The following is a 27,411-nucleotide window of genomic DNA, read 5'->3' on the forward strand; positions in this document are numbered from 1 at the left end:
TTACCTATATTTGCAGAAGAACCATCCAAAGCTGTCTTTCTTTATGAGGAAGGAAGAATCTGAAGACTGGATGAAGGGCTTTACTCACACAGCACTGCCTCTGGCATTTGGGCGGCCAGGTACTCTGAATTACAGTGTAGAACTGGAGCTAGAAGTCTGGGTGCTCAGAAAACTTCATTTTACACAGTAGGAACCTGTGAACAAGGTAGTCAAGAGAATCAGACTGGCTTGATTTGTGGCTGTTAGCCCTGTCCTTTCCTCTGAACATTGCTTAAGATTAGCAACTCCTTTGCATATTGATTCTCACAAATAATTTACAGAGAAAAGAAATTGTTTCCTTCTCAGGAGTAGGGGAATTCACTGAGATAGACTTCTGTTGCCAGAAAGCTGATTCTTCTATAAGATGCAATAAATCCTCTAAGGCTCTATTAAAGCTAATTCAACATACACAGCAAAGATTAAACCTGGACCCTCCCTCGCCGAAGATGTTAGTGCATAGAAAGAGACACATCAGAAACTTGCCAATGACTTAACTAGATCTAAATGTAACATAAATTCACAGATGAATAGGTTTCCTTATATATTTTCATCACATTAACAAGAAAAACGTGTGTGAAGGTGATTAAATATATTTGTGTGGGGAGGATATGACTGTATGTTGTCTGGCCATGAGTTCTATGTACTTAAGCAAATTTTTATTGAAAAAATGGAAGCTTATAACACTAAAACACCAAGCCAATAGCACTTTTCTTTTACTTTTCTGTTCATCATTTCTTTTGTCATCATGTCGAAAATACCTAACAGAGACAACTAAATGAAGGAAGATTTATGTTGGCTCACGGATTCAGAAAATGTTGCCTATCCAGGTGGGAAAGACTGCAAGAGAAATTCCCGGTGTGTTGAGTGTTTGCAGGACTCCACAGATGGTGGCTGGATGAAGACACAGAAAGAATGCGAGGATAATTTGCCTCCGGGGATCTGCCCCTACTGACCCACTTCCTCTAGCATGGGCCAACCTCCTAAAGGTCTACAACCTCCCTCAACTGCACTATTAGCTGGGGATGGAGTGTTCAAACGAATGGGTCTGTGGGGAGCCATTTCAGGCACGCACCATAACATTGCATCTCTGGTGCCCACAGGTTCAGGTCATCTCACAGTGTAAAACATATCCCGTGTAAGTGAAAAGGTACTGAGAACCTTAGCAGTATGGGTATCATTGAAAAGTCCAACACCAGAGACTCAGAGCACAACTCCTAGCCTTGTACTCCTATAAACTAAACTAAAAGTAATTAAATTAAATTTTCATACTTCATATGTATAAAAGCACACAGCAAACATTCCTGTCCCAAATGAGAGGAACAAGGAAACAGTACAGAAATCTTTGCCAATAAAAGACTGAAGCTCAGTACGCTGACATCAGTAGTATCATCGGAGCTCACGTCCATTGCTTGTCACCTCCATCCACATGATTTCCCTCTTAGGTGAACCTCATTTGATGCCTGAAAATTTCTTCGGGAAACGTTCCATAATCCCAGCAACTTCAATATCCAGGGTCACCGCAGCCAGTGTGCTTTACTCTTCCCATTTCTGATAGATCTTTTCTTGCCCTCTGGAATCTTGCAAGCACGGACTTTAATGTCTCCATTCTTGTGGCACTCTGATCTTCTGCATTTCTTCCAGAATGTTCTGTCAAGCCTTGGAGGTGTTGACTGGTTAGAGTTCAGAAATTACAAAACTTCAAAAATGTAAGGATCCTTCTTACCCAAAGAGGTAAGAATACATGTCTAAACTTTAGAGGACAATAAATGTTTGCTGATTTTTTTTTTATCTGTGATTAAATATAGAATAGAAAACATAGTAATGAGAAAAACAAGTTAAGTCTTAACATTTACCTCTGTGCACACTAGGGCCCATTAAACTCAGCAACAACCAGGGGCATACGAGTGACACAGGACAGCACATTTCCTTTCCCAAACATTTTAAAGAACGTTGTTATTGTGATTGTTGGATGGCCAGGCAGGTTGGGAGAATGTACTCTGTCAGAAAGAGTGTCATTGGGTTTCACTTACTACGTAGAAATACCAGGAAGTACCAGCATTTGGGTTGGTGGCTCTTAATTTTAAAATACCTATATTTAAAAAAAACATAAAAACAGTAAAATAAAGTATTCAATTTGACTCAAAGTAAATTGCCTGATAATTCACCTTGAAATGGATGTTTCTTGTGGTTCTAATCAGTAGCTACATCTGTTAAATAGTCCGAATGTCAATACGTGCATATGTAATAGACATGTGTAGAAATGTTCTAGAAAACTGTAAGTCTGATGTGGAAGTTAGTACTCAAAGTCTGTCCATATATCTGTTTAAAGGGAATTGTTCTGTCACTTAAAAATGATCAGATATTACATGTCAACAATCCAAAGGATTCAGTTGAGTCATCCGAACTCTGCATAATTAATATCCTTCAGCGAGCGAAGGAAGCAGTGCTGTACAAAATTTTGGTGGGATATAAGCAGTGATTGTGACAAGATCTTTTATTATTCTCAAATGCTATTTCAGTAGTTTCTGTACATTCAGATAGAAGTTATATTCACAAAAGCAAGTATAAAGCTTATTTCCTGTTGTAATAGTACTGTGGCTTTTCTGGAAAATCCAAACATGACATTGATTTTCAGTGTTCATGTGCTGCCATCAGACTATGCCAAATATGTCTTTGTATGCTAAGATATAATAGTGAAATAAAATTGTATTAAGCTAAGTATGAAGAATGACCACATCGTACTTAGCATAGCAAAAGAGCTATGAAAAGATAAAGAAAGAAGTAAACAAAGTCATATCTAATTGTAACAAAAGTCTTAAGGAACTCTACTTCCCCTCATGCATGACATTTGGAGAATCAGATTCTAATCAGATTCTAAGAATTATACCTATTCTCACTAGTATTGCCACTACCTTCTTAAACAAGATGGCCGCTAGAAGAGGCCCTGCCTCTTAAATCTGATATATCCCCTTAATCAGCAAAAGCATGAATTGACTTGGACATTTTATAAATTTTCAGTTCCCCGTTGTTTACCTTTACATTAGTGTCACCTTTATCTCTGTTACAACTTAAGGTGCCAAGTGATTTGAAAAGGGAGGGAGCACCCTCATAGAGGCAGAAGGAAGGGGGATGGGATAGGGGGTTAATGGACAGAAAACCTGGAAGGGGATAACATTTGAAATGTAAGTTTGTAAAAAAAATCCAATATAAAAAATAAATATAATATCAAAAAATGAAAAAGAAAGAAACTGAACTTCATTTCTATGGATTCCTGACAGGGGAAGGTTTCAGTGGGGTGACTAACTGATCCTTCGTATTACAATAGCCACAACTGTAATGTTACAAGTCATACCGTTTCTTACTTGGGTTTTGCTTTATTTTAGCTGTAACCCTAAAAGGCAGGTAGTCTGACTTCTTTATGTGCAGTCAACGTTGTAATCGGAATCGAGTTTCTGGGAAAGTCGGGGTGCTTTTAATTTCAGATACCTCTAGATGTCACAGATAACGTTGGCACCACATTACATACAAAGACATGTCCCAAGACAGTACTTTAGTGAAGTGCACACTTTGAGGTACCCGTTTGATATTGACTGTGGGATTTGTTTCCTTCTTCCTTTAATTGAATCTCATAGCTATAATGATTTTCTGTGCTCCTACCCAGCTCTGCTCACACACCTCACGGAGCCAGGAATAGAATATTAACATGCCAGATCGTGTCAGCTTGTGTCGCAGCTCTGGTGTTCCATAAACAAGCGAATACTGGTGAGGCTGTTATGAGAGACCTTTATTATATGCATAATGTAGGCCATCTGCTTTAACTGCTTTAACGTGACAATAAAGTCATTTTTACCTAATATTTAGATCACTCCTCAAAGCTTTATCTGTACACGCTACGTGAACTTCACTTCACCTAAGCAAACAAGTTTTAAAAAAACAAAAGAGTATAGCGGGTTTTTTTTTTCAAGCACATATACTGTAAGTAGTTATTCAAAAGCCAAAGAAAATATGCATCTAATTTCTTTTAAAGTACATTCCCCAGTTTTTGTCTAATGGTGTATCGATTGAAGTTATACACGTGTGATCGTATATACCCCTTTAGGTATTGCAATGGAGGTATTTTGAACTCCTGTTCCCCCTGGTTCCCCCTCACCCACATTCTATTGTGCAGCCTCCTCCAACTCCACATTCACAGATGATATTTTCTTCCTCCGGTTTGCATATGTGGAACTGAATTTCCTCACCTCTTTCTGTGTTGAAACAGATCCTTCCTTAGAGCACTGTCAGTTTCTTATTTCAAAGTAAGCATTTGAAACAGAAAATTTTCAGTTTTGTGAAGGAAGCACAAACGCTCCCTAAAATCAGAGCGTTTTGTTCCAGGAATACAACTGCCAGCAAATCCATGTGCTGTGAATTTTCTGCAAGCGTCTCATAAGAAGGTGTTTTGATCTAATATGTTGATTTCATGATTGTTGCTTTTTAAAGTGCTACAGTTTATTTAGGATGAGTCTTGTGCCATTCGTGTACCCATTAGGTGCCAAGGGACAGCTATTGGAGGCTGTCTTCCCATCGATCTTTGCTGACTTTGAAGTGCTATCAGTGTTCTTAACCACTGAGCCATCTAAGTGCTTATAGACATAAGAAGTTGAATGTGTTTGTTTTAACAAATCTTTAATGGCAGCAATAATTCTTAGTTCTGGTTTTCCACATATATTTTCTGACATCTGAGTAGCTTTTGAATGGAGCCCATGCTTTGTTCCCAGAAATGAGTTCCCTCCCCCCAACACACCTAGGTTAGGACTGTAAGTCAGGAGGCTCCCATAGAATACTGTCTCTGTCAGTTGTCAGTGTTAACTGAGTGAACTTCTCTTGTCAGCTCTCTGCCCGCCTTGGTCTCTGATAGTCTAATTATAAGCATATTTTACTTGTGGAACATATTACAGCATATTTCTCACCTTTATACTTTCATGTAGCTTTCACAACTAAGAAAAGGTCTTAGTGTGATGAAACTTTTGTAGATGAAGTGACTGGATTTCAGTGAAGAACTTCCAGACTCTTGAGGTGTGACTCCAGCTCCTTTCTGCTGTAATCTGTTGTCTTTCAACATTAGTTGTAGGATTTTTTTTTTTGTTATACTTAATTTAAAAAGGAAGAGGTGACTGCTTATTCATGCACCGTGCTTATTTCCAGACGTAAAGATGTAACTGAGCTCATGTGAGACACGCAAACCTGGGCTCCACCCTCACCACCGCATGAAATACAGAAAAGTAAATAAAAAGAGAAGTCCTACCTTCCAACCTCACTAATAAATATCTGCTACTATGAACATTTACACGATAGCCCAAAGAATAGAAAACAGAAATATATTTAATCACAGTGTTGAAGGCTTTAAAATTAAACAAATAAGGTCAACACACAAACCCATGTGTAAGAAAGCCCTAATATGTGTATACAAAAAAAAAAAAAAAAACCTGTAAGCTAGTCAGTGACAAGAGGAACTCACACACATCTAGGTTAACAAATATCAGGAATCATATTGAGAAGATGTGTAGAAACATGCAGAAAGAGAATGTGCATGGTTGTTATGGAGCACGCCTAACCCAGAACTTAACAAGAGGTAGGAAGAGATGGTTTCACTAGGGAACAAACCCATAGGCAACAATGAATTGTGAATATGACGGGCCAGGAGTATCTTATTCCCACAGATAAGGCACAGCAATAAGTAATTTTCAATACTGGATTAGACAAGGCGATCTTATCATTTTCAACCTACACATGATTTGTATGCTTGCTGACTGAAGATGATCTGGCCTTCCATTTGTGCCTGGTGTTGGTTTTCATAATGTCTCCCAAATCCAAAGCAAACTGTACACATGCGTAGAAGGCAGGGGATGAGCGTGTCCTTATTAAAGAGATAATAAAACTTCCAGAGTCATATTAGAATGTGAGCCTGGACTGAGGCCATCATCAGTGAACAACATCCATGCTCATCCCACATGGTTTACGTTTTTGAGCATGAACCATGCAGATACTAGTCTCAAAAACAACTATAACAATATTTACTTGTATTTGGGAGTTATTGCATTGAAGAAAGATATTCTTTATAAATAGAAATAGTTGAATAAAGAATAAATTTCTTTGTTATACATCTGAATAGGGTATGCAAACTAAGATAATTCATTTCCACTTAATAAATGTGATGAGCATCTATGGTCTCTCATGACCAACATTCTTAGAGACAGCTTGACAACCTTTAGACTGTAAGGATTAACCACTTAATATTCTTCCCTTACTGAGCTAGAAACAACTTTGCATGAAGTTAGTTCTCATCTTTATTTCAGAGGAAACTTTTTTTTGAATCAGTGTCCCCTTTTTACTTGCAGCAGCTTTGGAACGAATACTTGAAAAGTGATGATGGAATGTATTTAGTCCATTCTTCATCTGGTATCTGAAAATACACATTGTGATTTTCAACATGTATGTATATAACATACACACACAAAGTGCATTATGATTTCAACCTGTATATTTAATATGCATGTACAAAATAAGCATTATGATTTTATAGCCTGGCTCTACTCATTTATATATACACACAAAATGCATTATGATTTGTAACATACATATATATATACATATATATATATGCACTCACACAAAATTGTGTGTGTGTGTGTGTGTGTGTGTGTGTGTTTGTGTGTGTGTTATAAATCAGGACAGCTGGGCAAACTACTCAGTCAGTAAAGTGCTTGGCCTACAAAAATGAGGACCTGAGATCAGTCCTTAAAACCCATGGAAAAAAGCAGACACCCTTACAACCAGTGGCACATGTAGTTTTAACGACATGGAGATACAGATACGTGAATGCAGGTGTCCACTGGCCAACCACGCTAGTCTACTCAGTGAACCTCACAGTCCCTGAGTGAGAGAAAGCGGTGAGAGGACCTACATTCTCAGTGAACCCCAGTGTCTCTGAGTAAGGGAAAGCGGTGAGAGGCCCTATATCTTCTTTGCTTTTCATTGGTGCCATGATAATCTGACCAAAGGAGTTTACTTCGGCTTGCACTTCTGAGTATATGTACTTCACCACAGAGGGGACGGTACGGCCGTAAGAGTGGGGGACATTGTAGCAGAGAAAGAAACTGCCGTCTTTCATTGACTCAGAGCAAAGAGTGAACAGGAAGTAGAGCCAAGCTATAAAGCCTCAAAGCCTCAGTGGCCCCGGTCCTTCAGCAAGAGTTCATCTCCTGGAGTTTCCACAACCTTCCTTCCCTAATAGTGCCATTAGCTAGGACCAAATGCTCAATCAGGCACACCTGTGAGGGCATGTGAAGCCACAGCACTGTCTCCTGAGTAACAGCTAAAGAAGATGATCTCCGTGCTTCAGCACACATGGGCACACTCACCTGTACACCAGGGGTGGGGGGTGGGGGAGTACAGGGAGAGAGGGGGGGAGGGGCTCAAAATATAGCAATCCCAATCCTTTCCTTTAAAGCTCTCTAGTTATATTTTCTTTGAATGCATTGAGCTTTCCAAGTATGTGGCAAGGATACAGTGAGATGCAGAATCCCACAGACTAGTCATCCCATCTTCATACATATGTATGCATTCTTTACGGAAACAGCTGGATGATTTGCATCATGTATTATTAATTAGTGAAGACACTAGTAAAAGAATCTAAGATTCCAGAAAAAAAAAAAAGAAAGAAAATGAAACGTTGCTCAGTATCTGAGCTGAAAATGCTCATATCAGGGATGTTTCTCAAAAATAATTAGCATCTACCACAGGCCAACTGGTCACTCAGAAAAGGCACTGAAATGAGCTGTGCCTGTACCCAACAGATGAATTCCTGCCCAGAGATTTAGACAGAGCGTCAGGGACTGCCTACTGGAAACAACACCATCAAGATGACAGATTGATCAGACACATTTAATTTTATCCCCTCCCACAACCTACTAAAAAAATACACTATAGATCCTTTACCTCCAAAAACCTAAATTTACGGAATGCGGAGGAAACAGAAGAGGAGATATCAGTAACAACAAATGGAACCTAGAAAGCAGATGGGACTTGGGGACATACACAGAATGCACGAGGATAAGTCCTTTGAATCTCCGAGAGACTCAGAATCCCAATCCAATTTGCTTCATGGAATCCTTCAAAGACAGACGTGTGACCAGGCAGGGTCACCTCTAGTAATGCAGGCGAATCACCAAAGGCATGATTGGAAGCTTTAGCAGGCATTTATTGCTGCCTCTACTACAGGCGGGGCACCCGTTTCTGCTGCGTAGCCTGTGTAAAGGAAGTGACATACAGGAAGTGACCTCTGGACTGTGACATAATCACCGGTAGAGAGGCGCGTTATTATGAAGACGAATAAGCATGACTGCATCTGTCTATGTACCGAGTACGTGCTGCTGACCCGCCTCTCCTATTTAGTTTGCAGAATTCCTGAAACCTGGGAAAACTCTCAGGCAAAAGGTCTGAATGGTCACCTCTGAAATTCTGCCCTGTTTAAGAGGAGGTAAACGCATGCTATGGCGTGAGACAGGTTTTGCTTCTGATTGGCCATGATTCTCAGTCTCCTCCTTTGGCCTCAGACTATTGGCAGGACTCTTATCTGTTGTGATGTAACTGCCTTCTGACTTGGTATTGAGGCTTGCTTCCTCTTCTGTTTCCTCTTATTTCCCCTCGCTCACACACGCCCATGATCTAAGAAAACCTTCAATAAAGAGAAAAACTAGGAGAAAGCAGGAGATTTTGGTCACGTTTGTCTAGTAACCTCAGGGCACCATTCACAGAGTGCCAATCAGATTTTCAGCCTCTGTCTTTGTAGCACGTAATCAAGTCCTCTTTCATCGCTGAATGACTTGCACTGAACAGAGGCTCTTCAGAGAGAAGAAAGTAATTAAAGTTGTAGTAGTAGTAGCACATTTACGTGGCCTGAACACATTGGAAAGACAAAAACTGAAACAAATGATCGATTTCCAGAAGATAACGTAATACTTGCGTTATGGAAATGTCAGTAAAAATACCGAAGAATTGGGTTAGGAAATAAACCAGAAAATAAAAAGTAAAATCTCGAAGAACTCTGAGAGCACTTTTAGGATGTCCATCGTTCAAATAAGGCAAATGCTAGATACAACGAAGCAGACTGAGGAGTATTTCCTCAATTGAAAACGCTTAGAAAACCAGCCAATGAATCTCCAGGAAGACTGTGCAGTAGTCCCCCCCACCCCCCTCAAAGGCTGTCACCGTAAATCTTTAGAATCCAGACGGCGATCCATGGCCTGTGCTAAAATTTGCTTGTCTTTTCATTTGTTTTGGTTTTCCATTATCTAGGTTCTTTTTATGTTCTCAGATGCAACTTTCTTTAGAAAACGTTCTTTAGTTTTTATTTTTAATTTATTGTTCTGTGACCCCCAAATTCGGTATTCTTGTGGGAGATCAGTTGCTACTTATTGATACTTACTTGAACTTTAATGTGTGACCCTTTGGGCAAATGCTTTAGGTGTGATTTAGTTTCGAATACCGTATATTCACACAAAATCAACACACACACACACACACACACACACACACACACACACACGGGGACACAAACACACAGACTCACAGACACACAGATAGACAGTCAATACACAGGACAAACAAATACACGTTCAGAGGCACACACAAGTATCCATATTAACACAGACACACACGAAAAGACACATTCAAACTCACACAGAAACACACACACACACATTGGGTTAATCATGAAAAATCATTGTGGTGGTTTAAATTTTCAAGTGCTCTTCATAGGCTCAGGTGTTTAAATGTGTAGTGGTACTGTCCGGTGAGGTTATGGAGCCTTTAGGTGGTGTAGCCTTGCCAGAAGAAACGCAACACTAGGCTTTGAGTATTTATAGCCTCACTCCACTTCCGGTTTACTCTGTGCTTTCCGCATTTCGTTAGAGATGTGATCCTTTGGATCCAGGCACCCGACACAATGCCTTTCTCAATATTATGGACTCCTTTACTGAAATCGCGTAGCAAGCTAAACTCCTTCTTTTTGGTCAAGGCATTTTATCTCAACACTAAGAACTGAAAATTCAGTATTCTACAGACGTGTGTGTTTTACCACTAGGTTCCCAGCTAAGCGTGCTGCCGCCTTGGAAGAATATAGAACCTTAAGTTATGCTTCGTGGAAAGAAGTAGACCCCTGGCATGGGCCTGGAGGTTTTACAGGCTAGATCTATTTCCTGTCTGTTATCTGCTTCCTGGTCCACCACAATGTAAACATTGTGCTGTCCTCATAGCCATGAGCTATTCCTACCATTCTACTTCCCCTACCACTGCACCCTCTAAGTAAGGAAACAGAAACACTCCCTGCTTCAAACGGCTTTTCAGTACTTGCTCACAGCAATGAGAAAAGTAACCCATCAGATATACACTAGTTAGAAACTGACAATTTTGTCTACAGGTTTACTAGCTGTGATTCACCTAAGTGTGTTTATTTACTTAGGAAATTAAAAAGACCTATGACTATTTATTTTAGAATAGGTGCTTTAAGGACCATTCATTTACAAATATCAGGAGATTAAATTTTTTTAAAAATCCAAGTTAGTTGACTAGTGACGGGGTCTAGTATTTCATCTAACAATTGTCATCCACTTATAAGCATAGTTTTCAAAGGTAATAGATATCCCCAAGCTGTCATTCTACACTTAATACAACGTGAGGGCTGTCTCCTCTATGGACAGGTGTGCTGAGTATCTCTGTCAACTAAAAACACCCGTGAATCTCCTGAGAGGAGAGACTTAATGAATGATTTTCAGTATCAGAATTACCTGTTAGCATGTCTGGGGGGACACTTCTTGTTGTGCTTTAATTGTTGTACAGAGCTCCAGCCAGCTGGGGACAGCACCATTTCATAGGCAAGGTATCCTGGATAGTACAAATGTGGAGAGGTTGGTGAATACAGCTAAATAATCATGTATTTATTGTCCTATGAATCTGGTTTGCAAATAATATGTTTATCCTTTGAAATTTATATACTTCATTCAAAATATTGATTGTATCCATCTACTACTTCGGTCTTTGTGAGGGTTTTGTTGCTGTAATAAGACAACATGACCAAGGCAACTATAATAAGAGAAAACATTTAATTAGGGCTGCCTTACAGTGTCAAAGTTTCAGTCCATTATTATCATACTGGGAAGCTTTCCAGAAGAGATGGTGCTGGAAGAGCTGAGAGTTCTATATCTTGATCTGAAGGCAGCTAGAAAGAGACTGTCTTCTGCAGGTAACCAAGAGCCTGGGATTCTACATGGGGCAGGAATAAAGCAGACTGAGCAAGCAATGAAGAGCCAACCAGTAAGCAGTAACCCTCTGTCTTAGTCAGGGTTCTCTAGAGTCACAGAACTTATGGGTAGTCTCTGTATAGTAAGAGAATTGGTTGATGACTTACAGTCTGTAGTTCAACTCCCCAACAATGATCTGCAGCAGCTATGAATGGAAGTCCAAGGATCTAGCGGTGGCTCAGTCCCAGGAGGCAGGCAGGCAGGTGAAAAAGAGAGACTCTTCCTTCTTCCAATGTCCTTATGTAAATCTGCAGCAGAAGGTGTCTCCCAGATTAAAGGTGTGCACCACCACGCCTGGATCTGGCACTTGTTTTGTCCCCAGTGACCTTGAACTCAGAGATCTCTTTGCCTTAAGCTCATGGGATTCACAGTCACTTTGCCTCAAGATCTCCATACTAAGATCTAGGTCAGAAACTTGTGTCTCCCAGCCTCAAGATCAGGATCACAGGTGAACCTTCCAATTCTGGATTATCCTTCATTTTAGATATAGTCAAGTTGACAATCAGGAATAGACACTATACTCTTCAGAGCCTTTGCATTAGGTCCTGCCTCCAGGTTCCTGCCCTGCTTGCGTTCATGTCCTGACTTCTTTCAGGGATGGAAATATATGGTAGAAAAGTATAAGTCAATCAATCTTTTCTTCCCCAAGTTGATTATTTGTGTGGTGTTTCATAATAGTAATAGTAAGTAGCCTTAATGTAGACTATCAGTATCTAAAAGTAGGGAGTAGATCTTACCATCTATTTGGTAATGAATTGACAACAATAATAATACCGTAGGTTATTTGAGGTCCCTCTGAAGTCTCCTTGAATGGCAACTGTTAGGACGATATACTACACCTGGCAATGGATTCTTATATAATAAATTTGTCTTCTGGAAGCAGAATTATCCATCCATGTAGAGTACCTTTGTTCAAATTGCTTTTAAATAGATTTTCAAATTAGCTTACAAACTAGTGGATTTCCACGAGACTTCTGCGTGTTTCTTTGATTTTCACTTAACCATTCCATTGCAATATCTCACCTTCCCCATCCCATGGTCTCCTCTTAAACATTTAACCTTGAATAATTGGGACCTCTTGCCTTAGTCTGCTGATATATAGGATTATAGAAAGGTATCATCTTACTAGGATCTCTTTTAGTTTCATGGTAAACAATAGTCCCCTTTTTGCTAGAATTGTGGAAATATCACCACTTTGAAAAGCCGAGTTAATGTTTTGCAAAAAGTCAGCAGGGGTTCTAATGACAAACCAAAATTTATTCCTGTATTGTATAATACTATAATAGCTCTGAGAGATGTGGAGAATTATATATATAAAATTTATCATTGCGTAAAATAAATTACTGTTGAAGTTTCCATATTGAACAATAAGTAAAATTATGTTTCTTGATGGAACTTGGAAATGATGGTGCTTGTATTTTGTATTAATTCCTTTTTGCTGCTCTGATAAAACACCAAAAATGACTTATGGAAGAGTAACTTTGGCTTAGGGTTCTACACGGTGTATAACGGCCCAGAAGGCATGGCTGCAGACAGCCTGGCTAGAAGGCAAGATGCCTCGTCTTCAAATGCAAACAAACAAGAGACAATGGACTGAATGTGGGATGAGGATATACTCCCTCAAAGTCCAGCCTCAGAGATACTCTTCACTGACCAAGGTTCTACCTCCTAAAGGTTCCCTGGACTCCCTAAAGATCAACACCCACTGGGGATCAAGAGTTCAAACACGTGAGGTCTGGGGACATGTATCATTCAATCCAGCAGAGGACATTTCTGTTCCTGGTTCATTTTATTCTGCAGTAATCACCCATCCAGTTCTTTAAGTTTGCCTCACTGCTGATTAGGGATCTTATGATAAACAGCAAACATACATCTGGTCTGCAAAGTACTTAACTAAAGTAATTACAATGATGCTTCATTTAGAAATAGCTTTCTTGTGGAATTCTGGAATGAATTTTCAAGTGTTATCTTACAAAAGTCATTTTGTATGGTTGGTAATTAATAAAACAATAAAACATATTCCAGTATATTTATTAACTATATTACCACCATCACTCGTATACTAGACTTAGTTGTGAAAATTTATATGTTACCTAGAACTATTATTAATTATGGTGAAACTTTTTAAAAAGTACAGACTAAAAAATATTAACAGTTATGTTAATAAAATTATAAAAATATATTTGTGCTGCCTCATTTATATTGGTAACAATATTGACTTAAAACAGTATTACAAATTAAAATACTATTAAATACTAAAAATTCACTATTTAAGCAGTATATAGTGGCTTTTTGTGTTATCAGAGATAAACTTTTTAATGCAACCAGAAAAGAACCTGATTGCTATTATAAGGAGAAAACATTAATTTTACAAAGTAATCATAGAAGTAAAATACATAAATTTATTCTATACTCCAGAGCAGAATGCAGCTACTGATTACTCTAAAAATGTAAACTAAATTGATGGTATAAAAATGTTTTAGGAAAAGGGGTCAGTGTTTTTACCACTTCTCACTTCATTTTCAATTAATTACTAAAGAACATAATGCAAGACATAACCTGAGAGAATGGGAAGAAAAATGTATTGTGGACTGTCTTTGTCAATTCTCTATTGGTAGGAAGCGACACCATGATCAAGGCAGCTAATAGAAGAAAGTGTTTCATGGAGGACTTGTTTACAGAGTCAGAAGCTGAGGCCATGACTGTCATGGCAGAAAGGATGCCAGCAGGCAAGGAGGAATGCTGCTAGCACAGCAGCTAAGAGCCGAGATCCACAAGTTGATGGCAAAGAGAGTAAAGACCCAGTCTGGTATAGACTTTTGAAACCCCAAACCTCATCCCTATATTGACACACCTCCTCTACAAAGGCCACACCGCAGGATCCTTCCCAAACAGTTCCACACACCGCATGATCCTTCCCAAACAGGTCCGTCAACTTTGTACCGAGGTTTCAAATATATGAACGTGTAGAGGTCATTCTCATTCAGACTACCACAGTGACCATACAAGCAACTATGTTTGAGTGTCTGTTGACAGATAACAATTAGTAAATTAGAGATCTAATACCAGTTGTAGGTAGAGTGATTGAAAATGAGTATTAAAGTGTCTAACTTTGGGGCTTGTGAGGAAGCATGGTAGATAGGAGCACTGGCTATGCATTTTCAAAGGCCTAAGTTCAGATGTACAGCACCCACATGAAAAAAAATGGTGCAAGGTTTGTGTGAGGCATTACCTCATGGTGCATTACCCGTTATGGGGGGCAAGGGTGTGGAGGGGCAAACAGGAGGATCACTAGGTACCAGGGGCCAGCAGGCCTATCTGAAAAACAGCCAGTTTCAGGTTCAATGAGAGACTTGTTTCAAGGGAATATGCAAACGAGTGATGCAAGACATTGTCTATCTTCACTTAGTCTCTACATGTATGAATCATGTGTGAGCCCCCACACTCCTACATAAAACACAAATATTCTAATGTATCTGTAGGATATAATAAGAAGTAAAAAAAAAATTAATAAACTTCTAAGTGTTTCCAGCTATGTATTTTAATGAATATTAAAAATTCAAAGCAAAGCACTTAAAGAATTAATATAGACTGCATCCATTATACATATATTTTAAAATGGAGGATTAATGAAACATAAAGGAAATAGAGCCTATTGGAAATCAAGACAGAGTAAGCAAAATAGCATGTTAAACTGAAAACACAACCAGATATCTTATCAGATACTAAAATAATTCAGTGATCTCAAAGTGATATTAAATATATATCAAAATAATATATATGTCACACACTAAAATATGATATAGAGAAAATTAGAGGCCTGGAAAAATATACTTTTAGCAGAAAGCATCTCCAAAAGACGGCATGTGTCATTACAATAATAAAATGCAATATGGACTACAGTGCTGAAAAAGACAATAGTGATCAGGTGAGAAAATATTCATTGTAGAGGTGACAATTCTGAGTCTAGGGATTGTCCCCTGCTCTCAAAAGGACCACATACATAGTCATTGTGTGATTTAAACAAAACCTATACCATAACTGATTCCTTAAAGTGATGAAAATTAGTAAAGTCATATTTAGATTGTTAGCCTGGATCCCTGAGGGGATTCAGAAGGAAGAGGGTACCACTGCCTTCTGGCCATGGCTACAGTCATCCTCTTGACATTTTCCACTCTACCTTGTTCACTCCTTATCAAGGTGGAAAACAAAATACCCTGGTTAGTAAGTAGCTTTTCTAAGAAGAGCTCAACACACCCACACAACTTTGTTATGTTTCATTCACTTTTGGGTTTTCCTGCTCTAGTTTAATTTATTTTGTTGTAATAAAACACCCTCACAAAAGGTGATTCAGAAGAGAAAATACTTATTTTAATTTGCAACTCCAGAAAGTTATAAATTAAATCACAGTTTCTCCATAATCCATGACTATGAGGAAGTCATGGTGGCAGGAAACTGACACAGCTATCACCTCACAACCACAAGAAAAAATACATGAAAAAGATGGGTGGAAACCCATGGTCTTCGAACCCAAGGGGGAAAAAAATCAATTGGAAGGATTAGAAGGACATAGTAAACGTAAACATTCAAGGCTAAATGTTTAAGTGGGTACAGTAGAGACCACTTATTAGAGGACCAAAAACAGTCTAGGGAGATGGATCTAATAAGCACACTTTGTGCAGCAGCATAAGGACATTTGTTTATGCAGGTAAAGAGCTAGATATGGCCACAATAACCTGCTTCCCAAATCTTCAAAAAGTGATGCAGACACAGGAGGATCCCTGAGATTTTCTAGCCGATAGCCTAGCTAAAATTTTCACATTTAAGAGAGATATGATCTCAAGGAAGTAAGACAAAAACAAGTAGAAGATATTCCCTTGTCTTAGCACAAGTTACCTCTAACATGCGTAGACATTATGCACATTATACATAGATACATTTACCCACATGCACACTACACCTAGGTGTGCACACACGCACACATGTGCACACACACACACACACACACACACACACGTACACAATAGACGGTGATAGTTTTCTTCCATAGACCATGGAAGAGAGTTCCACAAACTCCAACCACATTTGTGATGCTCTTATCCCCAGAATCTATAGAAAAACCAATGGCAAACTGAAAGGTGACTCAATATTGTACAGGATACACCTAGCATATAAACAATTCTCTTGTCAGGTCACTAAGAAAGGGGTTCTGGTCAAGTTACTTTAATAGAAAGAGGATCTTATTGGAAATCCATAGCAACTTTATTCTGAAAAATTGTGTCAATTTTTTCCCATAACGGATTTTTTAATAGTATATCATGACTTCTTAGCTCATATCTAATTCTCATTTTTATTTTACATTTGCAGTTGAGTCGATATAATCTTGGCCTTTATAGTGAAAGGAATAGGCTTGAGGAAACATCTTTGTAGTTTTAAATTTTTTTGCCTCAGGTTATATTTCTCAATTTATAAATTCACAAAATTGTTACTATGTCAATACAAAAAATGGTGAGGGGATTCCTACTCTCATAGTAACATAGTGATACTTGATTGAGCTAAGAGAGCCTTAAAGATACTGCTAGCATATATATAAAATCCACTAAAATTCACTTACCTGGACAAATAGTTATTTTTGAATAGTTTTTAATAAATAACTATGTCTGATATTTTAACATATTTCATATGATATAATTTAGGCACATAATTGCTAATAATTTCCACTAACATATACATTTTCTGAACAATTTTATAAAGACCAGCTTTATAAAAGTGGAATTAAAGTGAGAGATAAGACCCTTTTAGTGAGTGCTCCATAACCTCAATAATGGTGTCAGGCCTTGGGACCTTCCCTTGAGCTGGATCCCACTTTGGGCCTGTCACTGGACCTCCTTCTCCTCAGGCTGTTCTCCATTTTTTGTCCCTGCTTTTCTTTCAGACAGGAAGAAATATAGGTTAGAGTTTTGACTGTGGAATAGCAACCCCAACCCTCACTTGATGCCCTGTCTTTCTGCGGGAGGTGGCCTCTTCCCACTATAGGACATTTCATCTAGAATCCACCCACTTTGAGTCCTGAGGATCTCTCACTTCCCAGGTCTCTGGTACATTCTGGAGGGTCCCCCTAACTTCCTACTTCATGAGGTCACCTGTTGTCATTCTTTCTGCTGGTTCTCAGAACTTCATTCTTTTTCCCCCACTCAATACCACATCATGTTCCCTTTCCCTGCACCACATCCCCCGTCCCAGATCCCTCCCTCCCTCTGCCTTATGGTTGCCTTCTTCTCCCTCCCAAGTAGGAATGAGGTGTCCTCACTTGGGCCCTTCACCTTGTTGAACTTTTCGAATTCTGTGGACTGTACCTTTAGTATTCTTTCCTTTTTTTTTTTTTTTTTTTTTTGCTAATATTCACTTATCAGTGACCACATACTGTGCATGTCCTTTTGGGTCTGAGTTACCTCACTCAGGATGATATTTTCTAGTTCCATCCAATTGTCTGCAAAACTCAGGATGTCCTCCTCCTTAAGAGCTGTGTAGTATTTCATTGTGTAAATGAACCACATTTTCTGTATCCATTCTTCTGACGTGGGACACCTGGGTTGTTTCCAGCTACTGGCTATCACAAATAAGGCTACTATGATCATACTGGAACATGTGCACCTATGATATGGTAGGGCATCTTTTGGTTATATTCCCAAGAGTGGTATTTCTGGGTCTTTAGGTAGATCTATTTCCAATTTTCTGAGGAACCTCCAAATTGATTTCCAGAGTGATTGTACCAGTTTGAAATTCCACTGGCAATGGAGAAGTGTTTCTCTCTCTGCACATCCTCTCCAAAATGTGTTGTCACCTGAGGTTTTGATCTTAGCCATTCTGACAGGTATAAGGTGGAATCTCAGGGTCATACTGACTTGCATTTCTCTGATCACTAAGGACTTTGAACATTTCTTTAGGTGCTTCTCAGCTATTCAAGATTCCTCTGCTGTGAATTCTCAATTTGGTCCTATACCCCATTTTTTGATTGGGTTGTTTGATTTTTGGTGTTTAGCTTCTTGAGTTCTTATATATTTTGGATATAAGCCCTGTATCTAATGTGGGGTTATTGAAGTTTTTTTCTTAATCTGTATGTGGCTGATGTATCTTATATTACTATGTCCTTTGTCTTACAGAAGCTTTCCAGTTTCATGAGGTCCCATTTTTTAATTCTTGATCTTAGGTTATGAGTCATTGGAGTTCTGTTTATGAAATTTCTCTCTGTGCCAATGAGTTTAAAGCTCTTTCGCAATTCCCCTTCTAATAGATTGAGTGTATCTGGTTTTACATTGAGGTCCTTGACCCACTTGGACTTGAGCTCTGTGCTAGGTGACAAATATGGGTCTATTTTCAATTTCTACATACAAAGAGCCAACACCATTTATTGAAGATGCTTTCCTTTTTCCACTGTGTATTTTTGGCTTCTCTGTCAAAGTGAGAAGTGTATGTAAGTGTGTGGTTTTATTTCTGGGTCTTCAATTATATTCCATTGATCAGCCTGTCTATCTCTGTACCAATACCATGCAGCTTTTATCACTATTGCTCTGTAGTAGAGTTTGAGGTCAGGGATAGTGATTCTCCCAGCCATTCTTTCCCTTTTAAAAACTGTTTTCACTATTCTGGTGTTTATGCCTTTCCAGGTGAATTTGAGAATTTATTTTTCTATGTCGTCGAAGAATTGTGTTGGGATTTTGATGAGAATGCATTGACTCTATAGATTGACTTTGGTAAAATGGCCATTTTTACTATGCTAATTCTGCCAATCCTTGAGCATGGGAGATCTCTACATTTTCTGAGATCTTCTTGGATTTTTTTTTTCTTGAGAGACTTGAAGTTATTGTCTTACAAATCTTTCACTTGTTTGCTTGGAGTTACCCAAAGATATTTTATATTATATGTGGCTATTGTTAAGGTAGTTGTTTCCCTAATTTCTTTGTCAGCCTGTTTATCATTTGTATAAAGGGAGGATACTGATTTATTTGAGTTAATTTTGTATCTGGCCACTTTGCTGAAGTTGTTTATCAGCTGGAGAAGTTCTCTGGTAGAATCATATCATCTGCAAAGAGTGATACCTTTATTTCTTCTTTGCCAATTTGTATCCCCTTGATCTCTTTTTGTTGTCTTATTGTTCTAGCTAGCACTTTCAGTACTATATTGAGTAGATATGGGGAGAGTGGACATCCTTGTTTTGTCCCCAATTTTAGTGGGATTGCTTCAAGTATCTCTCCCTTTAATTTGATATTGGTTGTTGGTTTGCAGTAAATTGCTTTTATTATGTTTAGATATGGGCCTTGAATTCCTTATCTCTTCAATACTTTTAACATGAAGGGATGTATTTTTGTCAGATGCTTTTTCTGCATCTAAGAAAATGATCATGTGTTTTTTTCTTTGGGTTTATTTATATAGTAGATTATGTTAATGGATTTTCGTATATTGAACCAACCTTGCATCTCCGGGATGAAGCCTACTAGATCATGGTGAATAAGGGTTTCGATGTGCTCTTGAATTCAGTTTGCAAGTATTTTACTGAGTATTTTTGCATCGATATTCATAAGCGTTCCCTTTTCTTGGTTTGGTCCTTGTGTGATTTAGGTATAAGAGTAGTTGTTGCTTCATAGAATGAATTAGGTAATGTTTCTTCTGTTTCTATTTTATGGAATAGTTTGAGGAATGTTGTTATTAGTTCTTCTTTGAAGGTAAAATTCTGCACTAAATCCATCTGGCCCTGTGCTTTTTTTTGGTTGGGAGATTTTTAATGACTCCTTCTATCTCCTTAGGGGATATGGGCCTGTTTAGATAGTTTAACTGCTCTTGATTTAACTTTGGTGTGTGATATCTGTCTAGAAAACCATCCATTTCATCTAGATTTTCCAACTTCATTGAGTAAAGACTTTTGTGGTAGGATCTGATGATTTTTTTAATTTCCTCCATTTCTGTTATTATGTCTCCCTTTTCATTTCTGATTTTGTTAAGTTAAGTACTGCCTCTGGGAACTTTAGTTAGTTTTGCTAGGGTTTTATCTATCTTGCTGATTCTCTCAAAAAGCCAGCTTTGGGTTTTCTTGATTCTTTGTATTGTTTTCTTTGTTTCTATTTGGTCAGTTGCAGTCCTAAGTTTGACTTTTTCCTGCCTTCTACTCCTCTTGGGTGAGTTTGCTTTTTATTGTTCCAGAGCTCTCAGGTGTGCTGTTATGTTGCTAGTGTAGGATCTGTCCAATTTCTTTACCAGTGCACTTAGCGCTATGAATTTTCCTCTTAGCACTGCTTTCATTGTGTCTCATATGTTTGGGTATGTCTTGACAAATTTTTCATTAAAATCCAGGAAGTCTTTAATTTCTTTTTTTACTTCTTCCCTGGCCAGGTTATCATTGAGTAGAGAGTTGTTCAGTTTCCACGTGTATATGTGGGCTTTCTCCTCTTTTTGCTGTTATTGAAGACCCGCGTTAGTCCATGGTGATCTGATAGGATGCATGGGATTATTTCAATCTTCTTGTATCTATTAAGGCCTGTTTTGTGACAAATTTCATGGACACATTTGGAGAAGGTATCATGAGGTGTTGAGAAGAAGGCATATTCTTTTGTTTTAGGATGAAATATTCTATAGATGTCTGTTAAATCCATTTGGCTCATAACTTCTGTTAGCTTCACTGTGTCTCTGTTTAGTTTCTGTTTCCATGATCTGTCCATTGATGATAGTTGGGTGTTGAAGTCTCTTACTATTATTGTGTAAGATTCAATGTGTGTTTTGAACTTTAGTAAAGTTTCTTCTATGAATGTGGATATCCTTGCATTTGGGGCATAGACGTTCAGAATTGAGACTTTCTCTCAGCAGATTTTCCCCTTGATGAATATGGAGTGTCCTTACTAAACTCACTTAATAACTTTTGGTTGAAAGAATATTTTATTGGATATTAGAATGTCAGCTCCAGCTTGTTTCTTGGGACCATTTGTTTAGAAGACCTTTTTCCATCCTTTTACTCCGAGACAATGTCTGTTTTTGTTATTGAGGTGTGGGTTTTATATGCAGCAAAATGCTGGATCCTGTTTGCAGAGCCAGTCTGTTAGCTTATGTACTTTTGTAGGTGATTTGAGTCCATTAATATTGAGAGATATTAAAGACAGATGACTCTTGGTTCCTGATATATTTGTTTTTGTAGGTGGCTTTATGTGCTATGATTCTCTCCTTTTTGGCCTTGTTGAGAGAAGCTTAATGTCTTGTCTTTTCTTTGGTGTAGCTATTTTCCTTGTGTTGAAATTTTCCTTCTAGGATCCTCTGTAGGGCTAGAATTTTTTTCTGGAATATTTTGGTTTCTCCATTAATGTTGATTGAGAGTTTTGCTGGATATAATAGCCTGGGCTGGCATTTTTGTGTTCTCTTAGGGTCTGCATGACCTCCAACCACGCCCTTCTGGCTTTCATAGTCTTTGTTGAGAAGTCTGGTGAAATTCTGATAGGTCTACCTTTGTATGTTGCTTTACTTTTGTCCTGTGCAGCTTTTAATATTCTTTCTTTGTTCTGCGTGTTTAGTGTGTTGATTATTATGTGACGAGAGGATTTTTTTCTAGTACCATTTGTTTGGCATTTTATAGGTTTCTTGTACCTTTATGGCCATCCCTTTCTTAGGCTGGGAAAATTTTCTTCTATGCTTTTGTTGAAAATGTTTTCATGTCCTTTGAGCTGGGAGTCTTTGTTCTCCTCTATTTAAGTTGTTGTTAGATTTCATCGTTTCATTGTGTCTGGAATTTCCTGGATGTTTTGGGTCAGGAGTTTTGGTTTTGAATTTTCTTTGACAGCTGAGTCAATCTCTTCTAAGGTATCTTCTACACCTGAGATTCTCTCTTCTATCTCTTAAATTCTCTTGGTGATACATCTTTAATTCTTGACCTCTTTCCTAGGTTTTTAATTTCCAGATTTGCCTCCATTTGTGTACTCTTTATTGTTTCTTCTTTGACTTTTAGGTGTTGGACCACTTTATACAATTCCTTCACCTGTTTAATTGTGTTTTCCTGTATTTCTTTAAGGAATTTATTTGTTTCCTCTTTAAGGGCTTCTACCTGTCCACCTGTGTTTTCCTGTATTTCTTTCAGTGAGTTATTTATATCCTCCTTAATGGACTCTTCTGTCTTCATGAGATAGGATTTTATGTCAGCTTCCTGATTTTTAGGTGTGTTGGTGTATTCAGGGCTTGTGGTGGTGGGAGAACTGGGATCTGATCATGCCCATGTATATTGGCTTCTGTTGCTTATGGTCTTGTGCTTGGTTATCCCTGGTGTTTGCTGGACTGTGTGACTCTGTCTGGAGTTTGCCTCTTTTGTCACTGGGTTGCTACAGGTCTCCTGGTAGACCTGTGGCCCTGGCTATAGCAGACCTCCTGTGGGGTGGTCCAATTGTAGGGTATTCAGAGAAGCAAAGAAGCTGTTGATTTGTTGCCCTGGGTGCAGTAGATTTCCTGGGAAGGCTTCAGACTGTTAGGTCTACAGAGGAGTTATTGAATTGTTGTCCTGTGTGAAGCTGTTCTCCTGGTGGCATATAGACTGTGGTTTATGCTTCCCTGTTTGCAGCTGAACTCCAGAGAGGCTTTCAGTCTTCTGTATCAGTCGCCCTACATGCCAAAGAGCCCCGGGGAAGTCTTCAGCCTGTGGTGTCTGTGTTGCCCAGTTGCCCTGTGTACAGAGGTGCTCCTGGAATGCCTTCAAGCTGTGATGTCCTGGGTGCAGAGGATCTAGTGTGATGTTCTGGGTGCAGAGGATCTAGTGTGATGTTCTGGGTGCAGTGGATCTAGTGTGATGTCCTGGGTGCAGTGGATCTCCTAGGATGTCTCTAGCTGTGGTTTCAAATGCACTAGGTGCAGTGGATCTCCAAGGTGTCTCAGGCTGTGGTATCAACAGTTTTACTGATATACCTCAGGATGTGGTGTCTTCTGGGAAGCAGACTAGCTAGCAGTCTGTCCCAGCAGAACAGACAGGACGGAAGGGGAGTGGTGTTCGGACAGCAGGGGCTTTAGGGGATGGTGGGCCCCTGAGTCCACTGGGCTCCCAGTGGCAGCTTGGAACTTCAGGAGTGTTCTTACCATATGCTCTGAGTACAGCACATCCATTGGTATGCCTCAGGCTATAACCTCTTCTGGGAGCAGACAACCTAGCACTCTGTCCTGGCGGAAAAGACAGGGTGAAAGGGGCTGTGGTCATACTTTCAACATTAATCTTCCTGTCCTTTTCAGAATTTTGAAAAAGGTTCCTAATGTAAACATTTTGTTTTTGTCTTTTCTATTCACGCCACTGTAATATCATGATCATTGAATACTATGTACTGACACTCTAGTACCGTCTCTGAGACCTCATGTCTAGATTTTGGAATAAGTAAACAAATTGACAACTCAAGATGATGCAATTTACCTTTTTTAAAATAACATCATTAGGCACAGTCTTCATGACTTAGTAAAAGTTAAAGAAATTTCATAGTATATAAATAGATGAAAAAGGGGGTTAATACAGAAAAATCTCATTCCTCCTTACCTCAGTGAAATTGCCAATGTATTCATGATCTACCTGCCACATGTCCTCTACATTGAAATACTTCATGTTGTTTGACTAAGAGGTAATTAGCACATAATCAACCATTCCAAACATCAATGAGTAAGAGAACAAAACCGAATCTGTTTTCAACATAAATGTTGATGTTAGTGTCTTATAAAGTGCAGAGTCTGTGTTATAGAAGATTTGAACACACCCCAGCTTCATAGTTTAGAAATTCAAGTCCACCTTCACTGCTGCTCGATCCTCTAATTCTTCAACACAAAATTGTATGCCTTGCATACTCTATGGGAATTACTCCATGGGAGCCAATGTATATGAACTTCCATAGCAAATATATTGCAGCTATCTCTAGGTAAGTTGACACACTGCACCATCTCCTTAACACTGACTTCCCTGAACACAGTTCATCATTTATATGTCCTTCATAGCACCACCTGTCACAAAAGCACTCAAATTTCAAGGTTCTATTTAACTTTCCAATAGCACAACCTTTGTTATTCCACTTAGATTAAAAACTACTAGCAGAAAAAAAAAATATGGTTTCTCAGTTCATTGGCATATTGCTATTATGTACTAAAAAGGTTATTCAAATTTTACTTTGTTTTTATTTAATATATTAGTGTAATGTATTCTAAAACTATTTTTTCTTTTCTGTCTTTGACTAGCTTTGGCATAATTTCCAAACTTAATTAAATTTTTTCAAGAAAACAATAATAGTATTGTTTGCTTTTTTCAGCAAAATAAGTGACTTACAAACAGTAGGGCCAGGTTGTGACTGGATTGATTCATAACTGCAGCTGAACTTAGCATGTTCATATATTATTTTGAGGACATAAACCTTAAAATTATTAAATTAGTTAATGGTATACCTACCTCGGATATTAAAACACAGCTTTGGGTTTAAATCAGTGCACACCTTGTCTGACTTGAGGCATCAAGTCAAACACCATTCTGCTCACATGATAGTTGATGGTGGAATGGCATATGGGATGTCATTACCAGACAGGCATGAGAAATGGTAAGGTTGAGTGAGTTCAAGCCATGGGAATCTCAGAATTGAGAACAGGAGTGGAGCTATTCCCTGCCTACCTCTACCTGCTCCGGAACACGTAATTATGACACCCTAATGAGAAGACCATGAACACTGGGTCAAGTAGCAAAGATACCTGGAGTTCTGTGGGACAAGTGAAACCATGCCACCAGACAGAAACTGGTAAGGTAAAAGCAAATAAAAATCTCTCGTAAATCTTATAATTGAGAATGGTAGGTGTTAGAACCAGCTCTGGGAACACATTTCCATGACACCCTATGAAGAGGAGCATGACAACCAGTCATATCACATAAAAACCTAGATTTCTCCATGCTAATGAGGTATCTAGAGAGTACCCGAGTATTTAGCCAATGAGCTTCCTTTCCCGGGCTTATTTTTTTTCCTGTAAAAGGAATTTATTCTCTGATTCACCTGACTAAGACATATAGGCATTCTCATTCACCACGAATAAAATAGTTTGGACAAACTCCTTCATCAAGAATTGCTATGGGGAGAGGACTTAGTCCTAAAGAACCTTGCCTAGATTTCCTGAAGAAGGCATCTGTTCCAACTCCTCCATACATTTGGCACTCACTTAAAGGCAAACCAGATTCTACCTCAGTCCTCAGCTCAGTGTGTGCTTGCAGACTCTGTTCTCAACTCCACTGGTCCCCAGCAACATCAGAGTACACAAGAGTTTGAGAACTCTGTCTGAGGATCTGTCCGAGATCTTGCTATTTCTTACATGGACTAGGACCCTTAACCTAGAAAGCATTCTGCCTTCCCTGAGTGGCATGTTGTCATCCCAGCACCCCAGTGGTGAGGCTGAATTGCAAACTGACTGAATTCTCCATGCTAATGAGATATCTCGATAGCATCCTAGAGTTCATCCAATAAGCTTCCTTTCCTGGACATTCCTACCCATAAAAGGTATTTAATCCCTGGTTCATCCCAATAAAATGTATACATTCACATCTGTCATCAAACAAAGCAGAATGAACACTCAAGGATCATCTCTTCATCAAGTCTCTCTCTCTCTCTCTCTCTCTCTCTCTCTGCGTGTGTGTGTGTATGTGTGTGTGTGTGTGTGTGTGTGTGTGTGTGTGTGTGTGTGTGTGTGGTGGGAGTTCCTGTAAAAATTCCTGCCCAAATCACCCAGAGAGAAGGCATCTTCTAAACTACTAGAGTCCTCTCAGCTTCTTGTTAAGCTCTCACTCAGCAAGAGGTTTAAAACCATGACGAAAATATTCACATTTGACTCCCTTCCCCATAAAAAAATGAATTGCTAGTTTATTCATCTTGCCTAATGACACAGAAGGGCAAAACAAGTACCCAAACAATGCATAATAATGCTTGAACTCGGGCTGAAAAATCAATACATCAGATCTGATGAGCTTGCTTGGTCTTAATGCTCTCATCCCTGAATGCAGTAGGGCTTACCTTCTGAATTATATATGTGTATTGACCTAATTACATAAATATTGAATTTTCCTTATATGCAAACTTTTTCTCAGTCTCAGTGTAATTATGATGTCAATATTTGTGGCTGCTATAACACTGAGTTGAATCCTGTTCATTGTGATGGATAGCAGTATATCGTGAGATAACTCAGAGTCGCATGGCCTTAGAACATTGGCGACACTGGATAATGAGGAATAAACCAGCAATTCCCTGGGTACCTCACACTAACACCACCCGAAGAAAACAATTGGTTCATTGTAAATCATTATGGACCGTTCCCTACACAGCCTGTCAGAGTCCATAACACAGAGGAATAGCAATTCAAAAGTAAGTTGAGGAGCTGGAGAGATGGCTCAGGAGTTACAAGCACTGACTTTTCTTCCATGGGTCCTGAGTTCAATTCCCAGCAACCACATGATGGCTCACAACCATCTGTAATGAGATCTGATGGCCTTTTCTTGCATGCATGAATACAGCATACTCATATACATAAAAGTAAATGGATTAATTCATGTGCCTTTCTTTTTATACTTAAATCAAGTGCTTCATCTCTATCCTTCATTGACAATGTTCCTGCTGACAAGTTTTCTAATATATTCACAGATATCTATATTGCTTTCTTCATGCCTCTATGTGTACATAATGACTACACAATTTATAGCTTTGTGGATATTATTTTAATAGTGTCCTATGCACAGTTTCATATGTGAAATCTAAGCAGTCACACTCATAGAGTACAGAATGCTGCTTTCCAGGGCTTTCTAGGGCTTCTAGGCTTCTGGCTGCAGAAGAGATGGTTGTCAAACAGGACTATGTCTCAGAAAGGAAATATTAAATTCAGGCAGAAGACAAGCGTTTCAAACATAATACACATGATTAAGTATAGCTCATAATACCTGTACTATACATTTCAAAATTGTTAAGAAAGTAAATTTTAAAGCCTCAGTTGTGTTTATTTCACATTGTATTATATCATA

The 27,411-nt window shown here is 38.7% G+C and overlaps 1 protein-coding gene across 1 annotated transcript in view; it reads left to right on the forward strand.

Annotated features, from left to right (window-relative positions):
- Nucleotides 1–27,411, forward strand: part of Gpc5 (glypican 5) — a 1,404,282-nt gene that overhangs the window by 1,375,423 nt on the left and 1,448 nt on the right.

The sequence above is a fragment of the Rattus norvegicus genome, chromosome 15 (genome assembly GCF_021556685.1).
Source record: "Rattus norvegicus strain SHRSP/BbbUtx chromosome 15, alternate assembly SHRSP_T2T, whole genome shotgun sequence".
NCBI classification, from domain to species: Eukaryota; Metazoa; Chordata; class Mammalia; order Rodentia; family Muridae; genus Rattus; species Rattus norvegicus.